Genomic DNA, 20248 nt, shown 5'->3' on the forward strand with positions numbered 1-20248 from the left:
GCGTCATGTGGCAGTTAGGGAACCAGATCCACCTGATGACACAGGTTACCGAGGGAGGTCTCAAAGGACACTGTTGCCACTGGATACTCTCTCGTGTCCCCATGAACACAAATGACTGCCAATTTTCTAGGGTGCAAGGTTTTTCCCGTTACCAATTCAGTTTTTTCCAAAGTAACCAGGCTACCTGAATCCAACAATGCAACAACATTTTTACCATCAATACCCATTTTGCATAAAGGTTTCTCATTTCCCTTTTCAGCAGTGCAAGTAACAGTTGCAAATGGGGACTGCTGTCTCTCAGTAAGAAAGTCACAGTGCATTGGTTCATCCGTACTTGGGCAATCTGCTGCTACATGTCCCTTTTCCCGGCAGCGGTAACAGATTATCCTTCTGCTCACCTCTGGCGGGTTTGGCTTTCCAGGCCGCTCACGCCAGATATTGGAAACAGTCCCAAAAGTACCTTTCGTTCCCCCTTTTCCAATCTCTCCACCCCCATCCCTTGGTGCAATGTTACCCATTGCTGGGGATGGTCTGGTCTTGGGGTGGAAAGTCGGTGATTCCTTGAGGGAAGACGTAAGATTTTCAGTCGCTAGATATCTCTCCACAAGGTCCAAAAGCTTGTCTGCTGTTTGTGGATCTCCATGACTCATCCATTTCTGCAAGGTAGTAGGGAGAGACCTCAGAAATTTGTCCATCACCACCCTTTCCACAATCTTTGGTCCAGACAGTGTATCTGGCTGCAGCCATTTCCTGGTCAAATGAATAAGGTCATACATTTGGGATCGGGGTGGTTTTCCCAGTCGATAACTCCAGTTGTGTACCCGATGAGCCCGGACAGCCAGGGTTACGCCCAGCCGCGCCAAAATTTCCATTTTTAAACGATCCTAGTTCTTGGCTTCCTCAGGCTCAAGGTCAAAATAAGCCTTTTGGGACTCGCCAGATAGTGGGGTGGCCACTAGTCCAGCCCACTGCTCTTTAGGTCAACTTTCTTTTTCAGCTGTCCTCTCAAAAGTGGTCAGAAACATCTCAGGGTCCTCATCTGCAGACATCTTTGGCAGCAGGTGACTTACACGGAAAGATGGTATGGTAGTAAAATCACTCCCAGCCTCAGTCTGCTCACTCTGCTGAAGCTGTTTCATGATGGCTGCAATTTGCTGTTGGTGTATCTGTTCCTGCCATTCCAACGATTCCCTAAGGCGTGCCTACGCCTGTTCCGGGGCTTGCTGCTGGGCTGCAAGGCTTTGTTGCAAAACCTGCTGCTGGGCTGCAAGGCTCTGTTGCAAAACCTGCTGCTGGACTGCAAGGCTCTGTTGCAAACTTGCATTTGTTTTCTGCTGACTTGCATTTGCCAAAGCAAGCTGTCTCAGTATCTCTTCCATGCTGGCCTTGCTTCACCTGCCTGCATCCTCCACCATATGTGAGGGATTAACCCAGTAGCGGGTTGTGCTTGGCCCCCTGGATGGGTCAGAACACCGTGAAAGAGGCTCCGCACGACAGCAGGATCTTGGTGAAAAGTTTGTGCTTTATTTACAAGTCTTGTGAACACACGGTGCAAATAGTCAAAACAGCAAAAAAATACAAACAGAAAATAAAACCTTGCCCTGCTGGGCATCTAACTACAAACACAGGTTTCCTATCTAGCTGTCTGAATACAGCCTATTGCTGCTTAGACACAGAGTGTTCACACAGTCTAAGATCACACAGATTATCTCTCACCACAGGATGGTTTGGTTGCTCCCCAGTCTGTCCTGCACAGCAAACTGGTTCCAGGTTGGAGCATCCTCTCTAAGCAGCCTGGGCGTTTTATAGAGCCCAGAGCCCTCAACTCGCTACAGCTGAGCTAATGAAATCATCAGTGACCTAAAACGGCTCACTACACAGCACAACAGGAGAAACAGTCCGTGTATAACATGAACCTGGGGCAAATATACCTTCCATCCTGGACACATCCCTTAGTTCTTCCTGCCTTCTTGTCACAGCACCCTTTGAAATTATGGACAATCCTGAGGCACCCTATTCTGAAATGTATAAAAGTATTCTAATAGTTTTATATAACGCAGCAACATCCGCATACATAGGACGCCCAACATTAGAGGTGATTTGTTTTTCCAAAGTAAATACACTTTTGCACACTGGTACTGACTAGTATTCCAATGTTTCTCTTCTCCCTCAGTTTTTCTCTATCACTGAGATGTGACCCCCAGCACAGACCGAGAGGGGCGGGAGAGGGTCAAACCAAGATACTGTGCAGGCAACCAACATCCTCCTTATCAACTGATGATGTCATTGGTTGTCAGGCACTGGTGGCTAAAAGGTCCTAATGGTGCACAATGAAAACCTGTGGCTTTGTGTTACTAAAAGGCAGGCTTGTTCCACCCGCTGGCTTGTGTACAAGTTTTGGGCAATTTTTAGACCTTTTTCCAAGGCACCCCTGAAGAAACCTCAAGGCACCCTGGTTGAGAAAGGCTGGTCTAGTGCGTTAGTGTACAGTGCATTGCAGTGTCCAGTGTGCCAGTGTACAGTGCATTGCGGTGTCCAGTACATCACACAGTACGCTGCATTGCGGTGTCCAGTGTACAGTGCATTGCGGTGTCCAGTACGTCACACAGTACAGTGCATTGCGGTGCCCGTTGCGTTAGTGTACAGTGCATGGCGGTGTCCAGTGCATCACAGTGTACAGTTAATGGCGGTGTCCAGTGCATCACAGTGTACAGTTAATGGCGGTGTCCAGTGCATCACAGTGTACAGTTAATGGCGGTGTCCAGTGCATCACAGTGTACTGTGCATTGTGGTGTCCAGTGCGTTAGAGTACAGTGTATTTTAAATATTGTATTGTTTTTTTCCAGTTTTTTTCCACTACAAATAAGATGTGTGTGGTGCGCATATGAATTTGTTCTTTTTTTTTTTCTTCTTCAAACTAGAGTCCGGCCCCCCAACAGTGTGAAGGTCTGTGAACTGGCCCCCTGTTTAAATAGTTTGAGGACCCCTGGTATAACCTGTAGGTCATAAAGCTACACATAAACCTATATTTGTTTTCTTTATTCTTCAATAGTCACAAAGGATATAAGTTCACTTTGTGTGCACCAAATGTCTTTGCAAACTTGGTTATTACCTTGTAAAAGTAGCAGTCCCATCGCTAGGCTGTGTGGAGTCTAGAGCTGTGAGAGGTACCCAGAAGGCCTCTCCCACTAAAGATTTTACAGAAAGCTGCTGTACAGAGATAACATTTCACACTGGATTGCTGCACAGATGTGGCAGAGATACACAAAGCACACAAAGATTGAAGGAAGAATACACACGCCTCTGGTAATTAGACAAGATTTGGTTATTCCAGGGTTTAGCTTTCAGATTTTTTTTCTGTATCTTGTTTAGGAGACTTTTACTTTCTTTTTCAGCGAAAGGTGCCTGCTCCGCAGGGGCTGCAGACTTTTAATTTTTTGGGATATTTAGGGTTATTGTTAGAAATAAGAGCACAGTTAGCCATAATGATATGACTGCGGTTCTTACATTTCCATATTGTATGAAAGACACACAAAGAAGGTAACTTGGACTGCAAGTCCACTTATAAACACCAATTAACCACTTCCTTACCGCCCTATAGCAGAAATGCTGCCAAAGGGCAGCACGGGTGCACAAAAACACGTATGTACACGTGATTTTGCATTTCCAAGTAGGGGGTGCGCGCAGGCCGCGTTCATGCCCTACCCACGCCGCCATTCGCGGCCACGGCTGTCAATCAGCGGGCCCAGGCCGATGATTACCTGCCAGCACCCGGTGATTACCGACAATCACTGACGGGGAGGAGGGCTACTTTGTTTACTAACAGTCGTCCTCCCTGTCGGCTCGGGCACACTGCTCCGGGTGTAAGCACGCCCCCATAGTAAAACAGCGCACAGTTAACCCTTTGATCACCCCTTATGTTAACCCTTTTTTGCCCAGTGCCATTAGTACAGTGTCAGTGCTTTTTTTTTTTTTTTTTTTTTTTTTTTTTTAGCACTGATCACTCTATTGGTGTCACTGGGGATATCAGTGACACCAAGTCAGTTCCTCCCAGTGTCAGAATGCCCACCACAGTCCCGCTATAAGTCGCTGATCGCCGTCATTATTTATAGAAAAAAGAAAATAAATTCCAGTATCTATACCGCCATTTCTAGACGCTATAACTTTCATGTAAACCAATTAATTTACTCTTATTGGGATTTTATTTTAGCAAAGACATGGAGCAGAATACATTTTGGACTAAATTTATGACCAAATTTTACTTTTTAATTTTTTTTTTTTTTTACTGGACATGTTTAATCGCTTCCGCGCCACCCTATAGTAGAAATACAGGGCGGCACGGGTGCATAAAATCACATATATGTATGTGATTTGCACTCCCACGGTTTTCGTGCCCCTCCCAGATAGCGTCAGATTTCCTGACAGTACACCAGTAATCCCATTTAACCCCTTGTTTGCCAGGAGCACACTCACATACACTATAAACCTCCATTGCTAGTATAGTCTTTGAATGGATCAATATCTTTGATCAGATCAGCACTATACCAGTGTTCACATTAGTATAGCGTCCCCAAAAACGCAGTATTAGCGGGATCAGCCCCGATACCTGCCAGCACCTGCGTTTGGCCCCTACGCTTACCGCCCCCTTCTCCCCCAGCAAGTGCAGTGTCAGTAGGTCACTGTCACTTGATACATTGCACACAAAACCGCAGTGTTTGTAGAATCAGGCCTGATCTCTGTTAGCACTTGCTGGTACATTTTTTTGTAGTGGTTCAAGCAGTCCCTGACAGCTAGGTGCTCCTTTTACCGTGGGGCGCACTAGGTACCTATAAATGTAGTGGCCAAAATGCCAATGGAAAGGTACTCTAGTGAAGAGGCCTACAGGATTCTGAGTATGTCAGGTGAGAACGAAGGGGAAGACTCCCTGACACAATCAGCCTCAAAATACGAACCTATAGACAACAGCTGCATCCTGACAGATAGCTCAGATGATGGAGAAGAGGTCTCTGCTAAGATCAGGCGTACCCAACCCCAATCCCAGGTTGCTGAGATGTTACAATTGCATGATGACTCTCATATGCAGCAGAGTGCCAGTACTAGTGCCACTCTACCTTTTGGTGAACTGGCGAGCACCAGCAGCCTAGTACATCCTGGTCTTTCACATACTAGCACTGCAGTATCACTTGGTGATGTGGCAAGTCCCACAAGTGTAGTACAAGCTGGTGCTGCAGGCATCATCCTGGTATAATGTTTTTCAGCCAGTGATCAGCTTTCATGTAAAAGCAATCCTAGTGGCTAATTAGCTGCAAGATTGCTTTTACAAGCAGCGAGAGACGATGCCCCCCTCCCCCGCTGCCTTCCACGGCCTTCTCGGGGGAACCTGAGAATGCAGCGGGTGTTTCTGCCAGCTGACCATAGAGCTGATTGGAGACCAGAATGGTGACAATCATCTCTATAGTCTAAGAAATCAGAAGCTACGAGCATTTCATCACTTCAGTTTCGCAGGATATAAACAGCGCCATTTGTAAATTGGGAAAGCATCTGATCACACCGATCTTGGTGAGATTAGATAATGTAAGAGTAGAGGAGATATCTAGAGTCTCATAGACCCCAGATTTCTCAAAAATGAATGTATGACAATATCCATTGAAGTTATAGGGGATATTTGCATTCCCTGTGATAGCATTAAAAGTGATCAAAAAAATGAAAAGGACAGTGTAAAAATAATGTAAAAAATCAAAATAACTTAAAAAATAAAGCACCCTCGCCCCCCCCCCCCCCCCCCACATTGATCCCGTGCCAGTATGTTAACATCGTTGCAAAAGTCAGATTAAGGTCAGTAATTCTAGCACTAGACCTCTGTAAATCTAAAATGGTAGCTTGTAAAGGCTTTTAAAGCATTACCTATGGATATTAAAAATGTATGCAGTTTGTCGCCATTGCACAGGGCATGCGCAGTTTTAAAGCATGTCATGTTTGGTATCAATTTACTCGGCATACCATCATCTTTTATATTTTACCAAATAATTGGCCAATATATTGTGTTTTTGTGCATTAAAAGTAAAGAAAGTGTATTTTTAAAAAAACAAATCGCTGCTCGAGTACTATGTGCCATAAATTGCAGCACCCACCATTTTATTCACTAGCGTGTCTGCTTTAAAAAATATATGATGTTGGCGGGTTCAAAGTAATTTCCTAGAACAAAATACTGATTTTTTTTTCATGTGAACAGAGAAGTGTCGGAAAAGGCTTAGTCTTCAGGTGGTTAGAAGAGTGAATGATGTGTGGCATAAACTTCTAATGCTGGGCATAAAATGCCCCCACCCCCAAAACGACCCCTTTTTGGAAAGTAGACACCCCAAACTATTTGCTCCCGTGTATGGGGATACCATATGTGAGAGACGTCTTGGCAGTCTAGCCAAGTACAGGACCCCAAAATCCAATATGCTCCTTCAGGCTTTTAAAGGGCTTTATTTCCTCATTACACTTCCTGACTACCTATCACAGTTTTGGAGACCCTGAAATGCCAAGATAGCACCAACCCCCCCAAATGATCCCTTTTTGGAAAGTAGACACCTCAAGGAATTTAAAAGAGGCATGGTGAGTGCTTTGCAGATCTTGTTTGTTGCCACGCGTTTTTAGAAACTTTTTTTTTTTATATTTCAAAACCTTGTGAGGAAAAAATGAGATCTGAAAAATACTCACCATGCCTCTTTCAAATTCCTTGAGGTGTCTAGTTTCCAAAAAGGGGTCATTTTGGGGGGGTTGGTGCTGTCCTGGCATGTCAGGGCCTCCAAAACTGTGCTAGGTAGTTAGGAGGTGAAATGAGGAAGTTACGCACCTTCAGGCTTTCAAAGTGGTCATTGGATTTCAGGCTCCTGTATTTGGCTAGGCTCCCAAAAAGTCTCACACATGATATAAAAAAGCACACAGGTGATCAAATACCACCGAAAGAAAGCTCTATTTGTGTGAAAAAGTACATAAATTTTGTTTATGCGGTCATGCAATGCTGCACCCAATTATCAGTTGAAATAGTGCAGCGCCGAATAGCAAAAAAAAGCCTGGTCAGGAAGGGAGGTAAATCCTCAGGAGGGCAAGTGGTCAACACATTTATATGCGCTCACAAGTGTAAAATAGGATGGCAGGAATATATCCGAGCAGGACCAGTCACAGGTGTCAGAGCTTCAGGTGATCAGGCTGGAGCTGCTGTGAAAAGGGCCATGCATAGGGATTTCTGGAGCCAGGATAGATGCCTCCGCATCAGATGGGGAGCCAAGACTGTTCCTGCTAGTTTTCCACTTGCAAGGAGTCACGAAAGGATTATGAGAAATTAGTTTTTAAGAGTAACACCTCGTCTTCATCATCCTCCAGGCAGCAGAGAGCAGGCAAGTTTCAACAGTTACCGGAATTGTCAGATTGGCCTGACATTGAAGCATAGAGGGCCATGACACTTGCTGTAGCCAGGTACACGTGCAACTACATACCTAAACATACTTTATTCTTTGTTAAATATGTTGTACGCTTTCAAATAGTTATTCGTGTAATTCTACACCTTGTGTTTTCTGTTTATCTCACCTTGTAATCAGGGGCGGACTGACAACTCATGGGGTCCCCGGGCAATAGGGGATCATGGGGCCCCTGTGTCTTTGCCCAAACTCAAAAAAGCCTATGAAAAAGGTACCACGGGCATCTCATGGGGCCCCCCTACTGACCCCGGGCCCTCGGGCAGTGCCCAAGTTTCCAAATGGTCAGTCCGCCCCTGCTTGTAATGATAGGCTGATCAGTTCTCCTGTGTCTATGTATTCATACACCTAACTTGTCCCTTAGGACAGGCAACTACTTGTTTTGGGTCACACAGGGTCCTGTGCATGGAAATGCAGGCTGCACGTTATTCCTCATCCCCGAAATAACTACACTTATTTAAATAATGACACATACACAATATTTCTTCTTTTGGCATAAAATTTTGGCTGCGGCACTTTTATTGGTAATTACACACAACATAAATTAAATTTGCAATATCGTTTATTCAAAACTTTTACATTTTAATTATCAACCAGGAATAAACTTGCTCAGTCTTTTAGGACTCGAGCTATCTGAAATAATTCTATCAATAAGACCCCACCAGCCAAACTATTTACAACGTCCGGCCTACCCAAGAGCCGCAGGCCAATTCTATACTATTTTGTAATGCTAAATGAAAGATATCTATACCTACGTTTGATAGATGCACACCGTCTGAACGATAAATGCCACTAACTCCTCCTTCTAGATCCGTGTGATGGTATGAAATTCCACCTATCAGAGGCATGAATTTTTCCATAGACTTGTTTAGTCGTCTTTTTTAATTGAGGATTAACTAACCATACAAGTCTAGGGACTACTTCTGAAAAGATAATGGTAGTATTCGGGGATGGTAAGTGGCAACGGTGTAAGTCCCGTTACGTCATGAACATTAGTTCTAGAGTTTTCTCATTGTCTATGGCATTTCCCCCAAGGTGTATGATTAATATCTGAGGTGCAGGCCAAACTTCAAACAACTTAGAAAGATGAAAAAACAAGTTAAACCATTTAAGACCACGTATTCCTTTCCATAAAATTAGAGATTTTGCAGGATCCGTTGTTAAATTAGCTGAATATGAACGCTGAGCCGCTCTTTTCAAAGCCCAGTAGACAAATGAATGTCCCAGTATCCATATATATCTTCTATCACCTGAAGAAATAAACAGACAGGTTAGGTCTAACATATAATTGGAAACGTTGTGACTCCTATCTACCTAATTTTTTTATTATTTCATCATCCAAGCCCATTTTTGCAGTTTGCGTAGCTGCGCCTATTCTAAACGAATGAGATGTGAATTTAAATTGTATAAGACCTAGTTTGTTAATGCCTTCTTTAACCACTTGAGCGCCTGAGGATTTACCCCCCTTAATGACCAGGCCTTTTTTTGCTGTTTTGGCGCTGCACTAATTCAAATAATTGTGCGGTCATGCAATGCTGTACCCAAACGAAATTTACGTCCTTTTTTTCACACAAATAGAGCTTTCTTTTGATGGTATTTTATCATCTGTGCGCTTTTTATTTTTTGCGCTATAAACAAAAAAATCACAAAAATTTTGAAAAAAAACCAATATTTTCTACTTTCAGCTATAAAAAATATATCGTAAACTCAAAGTTAGTCATAAATTTAAGCCAAAATGTATTCTGCTACATGTTTTTGGTAAAAAAAAATCCCGTGCATTAGCGGGCAAACTGGCGCTATATGGGAGGGGCGCTAACACTATCGGAAGTCACCAGTGACACTAATACAGTGATCAGTAAAAATCTGTTCACTGTAATCAATGACACTGGTGACAGGGCAGTGAAGGGGTTAACTGGGGGGGGGCGATCAAGGGGTTAAACGGGATTACTGGTGTACTGGCGGGCAATCTGGCGCTATCTGGGAGGGACGCTAACACTATCGGAAGTCGCCAGCGACACTGATACAGTGATGAGTAAAAATCGATTCACTGATCAGTGACACTGGTGACAGGGCAGTGAAGGGGTTAACTGGGGGGGGGGGCGGGGCGATCAGGGGGTTGAATGTGTCCTAGGTGTGTTCTAACTGTGGGTATGTGCTGTTTTACTCATTTTTACTGTGTCGTCTTCTCTGTCTGGAACGGAATGTGTCCAGGCAGAGAAGAATGACATCATATCCTGTCCTGTGTAAACTTCAACAAAGGACAGGATAGGACAGGGACCAATCATCTGATTTCAGCCAGACATCACTGGCTGAAATCTAATGATTGATCCCTCCGGGATCGAATGGTGTCACCCGCGGGTCGGCGGGAGCGCACGCGCCCCCTGCTGGTGAAAACATCGGGAGCGCGGAACCCGTTTTAAAACGTGGTTTTGCGCCTGAGTGCCGCCCTGCACACGTATATATACAGTGGCAGGGCGGGAAGCTGTTTAAAATGGCATTAAATTGAGACTTACAGCTGATGCATCAGCATGCACCAGAAAAAGACCCAGGCTGACCGGTCTAATATTCAAATACTTTTTTACCATGACAAAAGGGCAAATATCCATGTCTCCCCAAGTATTATTATTATTATACAGTAAGTATAAAGATTGATCCATTTTCCTCTTCCAGCCTGATCTGTTTTTGAAAATGGAATAAACAAACTAATTCCATTTTCCAAAACCGTCACATTTTGTAGTAGTAGACCAGACATTTCTTTTTTTATTTGGGGGCAATAGTTCTGATATGCGTAATGCTCCAAAAAATGCTAGAATAAATGCCACGTTAAACAGTATAGATTTGGAGTCTGAAAAACAAATTTCTTTGGTAATCCTACATATTTTTTTTAATAATTCGATAGATATGGGATGTCTTGTGTCTGGAGAATAATGCTGTTTTTTATATCCATTGAGCGCTTGTTTCACCGAAAAGAATGATGTACATGCTGGAAAATTACTTGAGGAAAAAGGAAACTCCTGCTAGAATTTTAACTATATGGCTATAAGCAAAATTCATGTGCATGAATGAGCACAAAAAAGAAAGAATTGTATTCTCAGATGGGCAATTGAACTGATAACCCAATTCTCTGGAAAACTGCTTCCATTTATTCCATGAAGATGAATATTCAACCCATGTGCTGTTGGATACCGAATTTTTTATGGCCTTTATCAGTACGTTTAAATCCGGTTGCACAGGTGATCTGGGCACTCGAAACCCTTTTAAATCTGCTGTTGGAAATAATTGTCTGAATCTTGATATCTGGAATCGAGATAAGGCGTCAGCTATTTGATTTTCTTTACCTGGGACATATCTTGCTTTAATCCAAATATTAAGTTTTAAACATTTCAAAACTAAATATCTAAGCAATTTTACCACCAAAATTGACCTAGATGATAAACAATATACTGCATACATAACCCCTTTATTATCTGTCTGTACTAACAGCCTTTTGTTGGAAAAGTGCTCTCCCCATAATTCCAACGCTACTATTAGAGGAAATAGTTCTAGCAAAACTACCGTATTTTCCGGCGTATAAGACGACTGGGCGTATAAGAAGACCTCCTACTTTTCCTGTTAAAATATAGGGTTTGGGCTATACTCGCCATGGAAGACTACCCCTCTTCCAACGCACACCAAATAAAAATTAAAAAACATCAGATTTGATTTCAATATGGTCATTTTAATTCAAATGCTTATGACATGCAGATACCTAGCAGGAAAACTGTCACTTATAAACAAAGGCTGTTTGTCATCAAACATGTAAACATAAAACAGTGCAAGTGGATTAAACTTTTCCTAATTCACTCTAAAGCTGAAAGGAAGGATAAGACAATAAACCCATGGGAGCTGCCATGCTGTTTGTTTTCTAAGCAGTCAACCAAACTGGAACTGATGATGATAGGAGGAAGATAACAAACAATAGAGAGAGAGCAAGTTCCTGGCGAGTCAGCAACGCCCATCATAACTGCAAGGTTTTGCTGGTGTGACAGTTTCCCTTTAAAAGCCTTCAAAATCCTCCTGTTTGTCATCTGATATCATAAGTACATCAATGACATCTTGTGATACATTTGTAAGGCAGTCATCGTATGGATCTAATTCCGTATCAGATGGTGTGGTCTCAGCTTCGGCTTCCTCTTCATCTTGCCACAAGTAGTCATCCTCCATACCATCTAATGAATTTGATATGCCACACTTCTTGAAAGACTTGATTACTGTTTCTGCATCAATATCATTCCAGGCTTTTATGACAAACTTGCACAAAACATCCAGCTGTGGAGCCCGCATGTTTCCTCCTTTTGTGAATGACTTTCCGCCGCTAACCATCCACTCATTCCACTGTTCTCAAATGCGATCTTTAAATGGCTTGTTTAGGCACACATCCAGTGGCTGTACCAACGATGTCAATCCTGCAGGAATAACTGCCGCATCTGTGTTTATTCTTGCAAGCCTTTGCTTGGTGCTGGGAGTTAAATGAGCCCTGAACATATCCCACACCAGTAGACTACGTTTTTGAATAAGTCCACCTGGTCGCCTGCTCCATACATTATCAAGCCATAGCTTTACCCCTTCTTCATCCATCCAGCCTTTTTCATTCACGTGTACAAAACAACCAACAGGGAACTTGAGTTTCGGCATTGTTTTTCTTTTAAAAATAATCGTTGGTCTCAGTTTGGCACCATCAGCTGTGCATGCTAGTACCACTGTAAAACTGGACTTCTCATGTCCTGTTGTTTTTAATTAAAATTGTTTTTTCACCTTTTGGATGGACAGCTTTATTTCCAACCATATCAAAATTCATTGGAGTTTCATCCATATTTCCGATACTACTTAACGCATAGCCATGTTTATTGCGCTGTTGTATTACGTATCGATGGAAACTATTTACTTTGGCATCAAGATCTGCAGGTAATTCTTGTGCAATTTTCATCTTTTGCCTAAGTGTCATATTATGCCTTTCCAAGAATCTAGTACACCAGGATACAGTGGCCTTAAATCTGTTGCTGTGATCTGGGTTAGATTTGGCCCACTGAAGTGCAAACAAACGTATTTTATTTCGGGTCACTATATAACCGTTTTGGCGATGCTTATTCACCATGTCTGCTACATGTTTTTCGAGTTCTGGCCAATGTGGGGTGCCTCTTCTTAATGCACACTTACCCCTTGGCATACACTTTAATGCTTTTTCATTTGCTTTCCAGTCCCGAACCATCTTTTCTGTTACTCCATATTGTCTTGCAGCAGCACAGTTATTCTGTTCCATGGCAAAGTTTACAACTTTAAGTTTGAAACTGGCTTCATATTTCTTTCTTCTTGCTGGTGGAGCCATGATGGGGTCTTGACTGTTATCCATTTGTATACTGTACTGTATGTACTGGTGCTGTACTGTATGAACCGGTACAGATACTGGTGCTGTACTGTATGAACCGGTACAGATACTGGTGCTGTACTGTATGAACCGGTACAGATACTGGTGCTGTACTGTATGAACCGGTACAGATACTGGTGCTGTACTGTATGAACCGGTACAGATACTGGTGCTGTACTGTATGAACCGGTACAGATACTGGTGCTGTACTGTATGAACCGGTACAGATACTGGTGCTGTACTGTATGAACCACCACATGTATCTGCTCACCAGATAGACTCTGTTTTTTCACCACATATAAGATGCACACCAAACTTCATTAGAGATGCGCTGTTCCAACATTCGAATTGGTTGAAGTGCAGATGCTCCTGCTTCCCCCTGCCTTCCCTCAGAATCGCCAATCCAACCCAGTATACAACAACCAACAAATCACGGCAAGCGATGTATTTTTTGTGCACACTGCATACAAAGCCTGCTTGGATTGGGTGGGTCAGCTCTCCCTGCCTGCCCAGCCCTCCCTGTCTCCAAGATGATCCGAGCGGTACCGTAGTTTGCACAGAACTGCCACAGTGAAGACATTATTATTATGATTATAATGCTTAGCTAATTACCGTATTTCATTAAGATATTGCCATGAAGGGGTCAATTCAACAAGGTCGGATGCAGCAGTTGAGTGCTCGATTGATTGTGACTGAAACTGTGACATGCGCAGAAGCGTCAGGGATACACATCTTCCTGGGCATACTCATCTTGCTGCTAGCCGATGTGTATCCCTTTTCTGCATGTCACAGTTTCAGTCCAGCTCAATCGAGCACTCAACTGCTGCATCCGACCTTGTTGAAGTTTCATGCAGTTCTGCTATGAATGGTGATCGGCGATCGTCTACTGGTGCCGAAGACATGCGCAGAAGCGTCAGCTCGAAAGTACCGGTATGGATTCAACACAACACCCGGCATATAAGACGACCCCCAACTTTGTAGAAGATTTCCATGGGGTAAAAAGTCGTCTTATATGCCGGAAAATACGGTATGTTCTTTGTTGCATTCATTCGAATCCATTTTGATGGCCATTTACCACAACTCCAATGTGATTTCCATATTTCCGCAAAACCAAATGAGCCAGCTGAATCAGTGAACAATTCAAAATCCGTTGCAAAGATAAATTCATCCGGAAAAAACGAACAACCTTTATATTCCTCAAAAAATTTTAACCACACTACTAAATCCTCCTTTAATTCACAGGTTAATCTTACATGTGAGAAAGGAGATTTAAACCCGAAATCGCTAAATAAAGCGTACACGAAAATATTTTTCCCACTGGCATTATTCTGGATGCAAATGCCAGTAGGCCTAATAATGACTGTAATTCTATTAATAATACTTTTTTTTACCCTCTTATTGTTGTCAATTTTTTCCTCTTGGCAGTCGAAATTCAAATTTTTCTGTGTCTATCAGTATTCCTAAAAATTCCAATTTTGTGGTTGGATAAATCGTTTTCATTTGCTAATGGTATACCGAAATGCTGCGTTACCTTACTGAACATTTGCAGCATGTCTACACATATTGTCGAAAATGCTGGGCCTATAAACAAAAAATCATCCAGATAATGAGTTCTCCCATTCTGGCCTGATTCTTTTTCAATAGCCCATTGTAAGAATTTTGAAAATGTTTCGAAATACGCACAAGACAGTGAACAACCCATTGGTAAACATCTATCGTAGTAAAGTTGACCTTCATAATGGATACCCAATGAGTTAAATGCTTCTGGGTTAATAGGTAATAGCCTAAATGCTGCCTTTATATCTGCCTTGGCTAGCAATGCTCCTTTTCCAAACTTTCTTATTTTATGAATGGCTCCTTCAAACGTGCAACATGATACTGATGCTGATCCTTCATCTATTTTGTCGTTTAAAGAAAAGCCTTTTGGGAATGATAGGTGGTGAATAAGCCGATACGTATTCGGTTCTTATTTAGGAATATTACCCAGTGGCGATATCCTAAAATTATGAAAAGGTGGTTCCTTAACCCCTTTGCGCCGGTGCCTCCCGGCCCTTTTAAGAGTTTCAGAAGCCGGGAGGCGGGGTTCAGGGTCATGTGACCGCTGTGATGCGGCGGTCACATGATCGGGAAAGGTCCCAATCGAAAGAGGAGATCGGGACCTTTCCGTGAGTATCGGACATGTGTGCTGGGAGCACGGCAGGGTGTGCGCTCTCGTCACATATGTCCTTTTTTAATAGAATGCAAATGTGCGACCGCTCGGCGTCTAGGCCCAGACGCCGGGAGGCCGCACATTTGCGTTCGGCCAGTGTGAAGAGGTTAAAAGGACCAGCCAGGCGTCCTTCTTTTATTTCTGTTTCTAATTTTTTTCTAACAATGTGAAATTGATCTACCGACTTTAAATTATCAACAATATTACATCCATAACCTGAAAATATTGGTAACAAAAACCATTCAAAAAACCATCCGTTTAAAAACTTAACTGTCTCCTTGTTTGGATATATTTCCAACTTTGACGCATGTTTTCCAAATTCACTGGTGTGCTGCCTTTTGATACATTCTCTCTTTTGTCCTTGAAAAGCCATGTTTCTTTTGAAACCTTTAAGAAATGAATGTGGGCCTGAACAATGCGAACATTCGTGTTTTGTACCTACATGACCCTGCCCACTTACATTGACTTTCATTGAATGCGTAACCATATCCCTTTTATATAAGGGAATACTGTGATGGAAGATTGTGGTTTTTGAAATGTCTGTTTTTGAGGTAATATTAAGTTTAGCCACAAGCCTACATTCTTCATACCCCATTTTAGTGATGGATATATAGATAGTTTTTGCCGGAAAGATTTGTCGTAATGATACCATCCTAATCCTCCAAAATTTTTATAGGCCTCTAAAACTTGTTCCAAATGTCGGAATAAACCACTGCAATGCTCTGGGTGTTTTTCCCCTAGCACGCTAGAATATATTGCAAAAGCTTGCAGCCAATTATGAAATGATCTCGCTATTGGTCTACGCCTGTCTTCATCGTCGGGTTTTCTATCAGTTTTGCCTGTGAAATCTTTTGCTGAGGGTAACAATGACAGAATAACCACAAATTCTCCTTTCCATATTTTTTCTTTTAATTGCGTTGATAAATGATATCCTAGCGGGGATATTTCACATAGCAAAACTTATTTTAAACATGTTTCTGGTATTGGCGAATTAATATTCATTCCCGTATTATTTTTTTCTATACTCATGCTACCTAAATTACTGGACAATTTATCATTAATATTAACATTACTATCCTTATTAACCCACACATTAGCATGACTACTATTTTTAACAAATTATCACTATTAACATTTTTGTTTAAATTATTAGTAAGTGTTGTAATGAAATCTAATATTTTTTAATAAGCTGTTAATCTCATCATTTCCACAAGATGTCGCTGTTTCGATTTCTGGATCCCTGTGCTGACCTCTGTTGCCACCACTGGATAAAGTCGGTATTGCATGCACAGGCTCGTTTCTCTTTCCTGACTCAGCTCCAGTTGAGGTTGTTGCCTAGCAACCACTTCGGAGGCCGCAGCCTCACTTTCAGCTCCGAGGGATGCTCGACTTCCATGAATACTTACTCTTCCTGGCAGCGAAGGAACCTGTCTCTTCCTCCTCTCATGCTGGCTTGCTCTTCCGACCACCGTTTCTTCCGATGCCCAGCCGGACTCCTCTTGCCCTGCTGATGATGCTGGTCAACCACTGGAACTGTGCCGAGACTCGCTCTTCTGTGACAGGCTCTATTCGGCCGCTCTTCCTCTGACAGCGCTTCGGTGAGTTCTCCAACCCCTGTTCTGTGTCTTCCCGCTCCTTCCCCTCTTCCCCTTCGGCTGCCATATCAAGGCAGCGCCACAGCCATTCTTCTCCTCCGCTGCTCCTGGCTTGCTCCAAAACTTGCCTCATGAGGGTCTTCATGGTCAGAATTAGCACAAACCGGCTCCTTAATATTATAGCTCCTTGCAACCTGTTGGCCAACTCTGACCAACTGTGAGAATTCTGTTACGAAGTGCCCTGTATATAATGAGCCCCAAACAATTCCAGAATGTTCCAGGTCACGTGATTTTTCCCGCTTTTTCTAAGGTCACGTGGTTATTCTCTTCTTGCTTTTTTCCCTGTCAGATTTCTTAAAGGGGCCCTAACCTAATTCCTACCTATTCCTGAGGAGAAGTTTTTTTTTTTTTCTTTTTAATTAAATTAGGGATGGCGTCCGCATGCCCATGCTTTCAGGCTCATATGTTAGAGCCCTCGTTTTTTTTTATTCCTGTTGTATCACAAATGTGGAAGTGCTAATGTGATAAAACACATCCTTCGGCATGGTGATCTGTTGTTTGGTTTGCCTGCTTGTGTCTGTGTCAGATCTAATTACTGTGTAGGTCTCCTTTGCACAGCACCAGACTGAGATACCCAGGGACTGTGGGATATATAGTTTCTTCACAGGATGGTTCAGTTTTCAGGTTACAGACAGAGGCCATGCACTATTTGGTGCAGTGCCAGGCTGCATGCCTCATGTTTGAACACAACAGAAAATTCTGACACAAAAATGTCAAGATTTAGAGCTGATTCACACGTGTAGAGCGGATTGAAGCTCAGGTTTCACTGCTAATTGACACAGTAGTTGTTCAGCGGTTCATGTCAGGTTTACATCAGGTTCAGGACAGGATTAGCTCAGGATCTTATCCTATTCGCCCATCTGTGGCTTAGAAATGGTTCCCCAGAAGGTAATAGCCTGTAATCTGCACCTGCAGGCACTGCTCAGAAATCGGAACGGACTTTTCCACACCGCACTGAATCCGCATTGGACATATGTGAACAGGCACAATAGGAAGCAATGTTTTTTCACATGTCATGCGGATTGGATGCGGTTCAAACCACATGCAATCCATATATACAGTTGTGTTCAAAATAATAGCAGTGTGTTGAAAAAAGTGAATAAAGCTCAAAATCCTTCTAATAGCTTTTATTTCCATACACACAAATGCATTGGGAACACTACACATTCTATTCCAAATCAAAACATGAAGAAAAATATCAAATTTGTGTTGTTCCTCTAAAAAAAATTGAAGAAAAGTGAATATTAGACTGTTCAAAAAAATAGCAGTGTTTGTGTTCTTCTTTACAAACTCAAACATTCACTATATAAAATGAAAAATGTTTGACGATTTTGCTTTCCTTTGAATCACTTAATGAATATTTAGTTGTATAAGCACTGTTTCTGAGAACTGCTGTACATCTGTGTTGCATGGAGTCAACCAACTTCTGGCACCTGTGAACAGGTATTCCAGCCCAGGATGATTGGACTACATTCCACAGTTCTTCTCTATTTCTTGGTTTTGCCTCAGAAACTGCATTTTTAATGTCACCCCACAAGTTTTCTATTGGATTAAGATCCGGGGATTGGGCTGACCACTCCATAACGTCACTCTTGTTGGTCTGGAACCAAGATGTTGCACGTATACTGGTGTGTTTGGGGTCGTTGTCTTGTTGGAACACCCATTTCAAGGGCATTTCCTCTTCAGCATAAGGCAGCATGACCTCTTCAAGTATTCTGATGTATTCAAACTGATCCATGATCCCTGGTATGCGATAAATAGGCCCAACACCGTAGTATGAGAAACATCCCCATATCATGATGCTTGCACCACCATGCTTCACTCTCTTCACAGTGTACTGTGGCTTGAATTCAGTGTTTGGGGGTCGTCTGACAAACTGTCTCCGGCCACTAGACCCAAAAAGAACAATCTTACTTTCATCAGTCCACAAAATGTTGCGCCATTTCTCTTTAGGCCAGTCAATGTGCTCTTTGGCAAATTGTAGCCTCTTCAGCGCGTCTTTTTTTTCAACAGTGGGACTTTGCGGGGGCTTCTTGCAGATAGCTTGGCTTCACATAGGCGTCTTCTAATTGTAACAGTACTCACAGGTAACTTTAGACCTTCTTTGATCTTCCTGGAGCTGATTGTTGGCTGAGTCCTTGCCATTTTGACTATTCTATCCATTTGAATGGTAGTTTTTTGCTTTCTTCCACGACTTTCAGGTTTTGGTTGCCATTTTAAAGCATTTGCGATCATTTTAGCTGAGCAGCCTATCATTTTCTGCACTTCTTTATATGTTTTCCCCTCTCCAATCAACTTTTTAATCAAGGAAAATGTCTGGAACGACCCATTTTCCTCAGAATTTCAGAGAGAAATGCACTGTAACCAGCATGTACATTTGCTGCCTTCCTTCCTTAAATAAGGGCAATAACTGCCACCTGTTTTTCAAAGAATGAATGACCTCACTAATAGAACTCCACACTGCTATTATTTTGAAAATGCCCCTTTCAATTAGTGATTCAGTTACACAGAATCAGCAGCATGCATGTCATGACTGTTGGGTCTGTTGGATTTCTATTACTCTACTACACCTGCTAGTAAATTATTTGCCATGTAGAAATATCATTTCTACCAAAAACAGTGATTGATCAGGTTAGTGATGTCTGACTGCTATTATTTTGAACACAACTGTATGTGAACCGGCACTAACTCTACTATAGTGTGTGCATATGTGGCAACAAATGACACCATGAAGCTACACAATCAATGCACATCTGATCCAGGTAAAATACAAAAGATGCAAGTGGGAAGGTTTATAATGAAAAAGTCACATTCACTTAATTAGAAAAATTCTATTATTTCCTTTTGTTTATATTATCAGTGTATTCTAAAACATTTTACATACAGTGCCTTGAAAAAGTCTTCATTCCCCTTGAAATTTTCCACATTTGTGTCATTTTACAGCCAAAAACTTAAATGTATTTTATTGGGATTTTATGTGAAAAATACATTTCGTTTTTGGTCATGATGAAAATTATGTGGAAAATTTCAAGGGGTAAAAATACTTTTTCAAGGCACCGCAGATCAGTGGCTTGCCACCTAGTTAACCGCTGTTCCAGCTGAGCTTACAACCACGTTTGTAGTTACATGCACTCATACAACCACACTGGGGTTTAACCAACCTAATTGCACCTTTCATTGTAGGGTAAAATGAGAATTCTAAGTGGTGTATTTAAAAAAAAAAAAAAAAAAAAGGAATAACCACTTCCCAGCCACCCTATAGCAGTTTTACTACTCCAAGGTGGCCACTCTGCACAAAATTCCATTTTTTTTTTTTGCATTTGTGGGTAGGGGGCAAGAAAGTAAGGAATGCATTGAAGGTAAACCAAAATGAAAACATGCACCAGTTCAGCTTTCAGAAAGAACATTGCCTGGAGTTACATTCCAGTTTGGCAACACTTTCATAGAACACAAATTAGTATATGAGGTACAGGTAGCCAAAGGAAATCCTTAGAACTGGATATATTCCATTACAAGG

The 20248-nt window shown here is 42.2% G+C and overlaps 1 long non-coding RNA gene across 10 annotated transcripts in view; it reads left to right on the top strand.

Moving 5' to 3' along the window:
- The window catches only part of LOC149455897 (uncharacterized), a 363195-nt gene that overhangs the window by 204619 nt on the left and 138328 nt on the right, over positions 1–20248 (top strand). The gene's annotated exons all lie outside the window — the stretch shown is intronic.

Source organism: Staurois parvus, unplaced genomic scaffold, assembly GCF_062004578.1.
Source record: "Staurois parvus isolate SC_StPar_1 unplaced genomic scaffold, SC_StPar_1.0 ptg000385l, whole genome shotgun sequence".
NCBI classification, from domain to species: Eukaryota; Metazoa; Chordata; class Amphibia; order Anura; family Ranidae; genus Staurois; species Staurois parvus.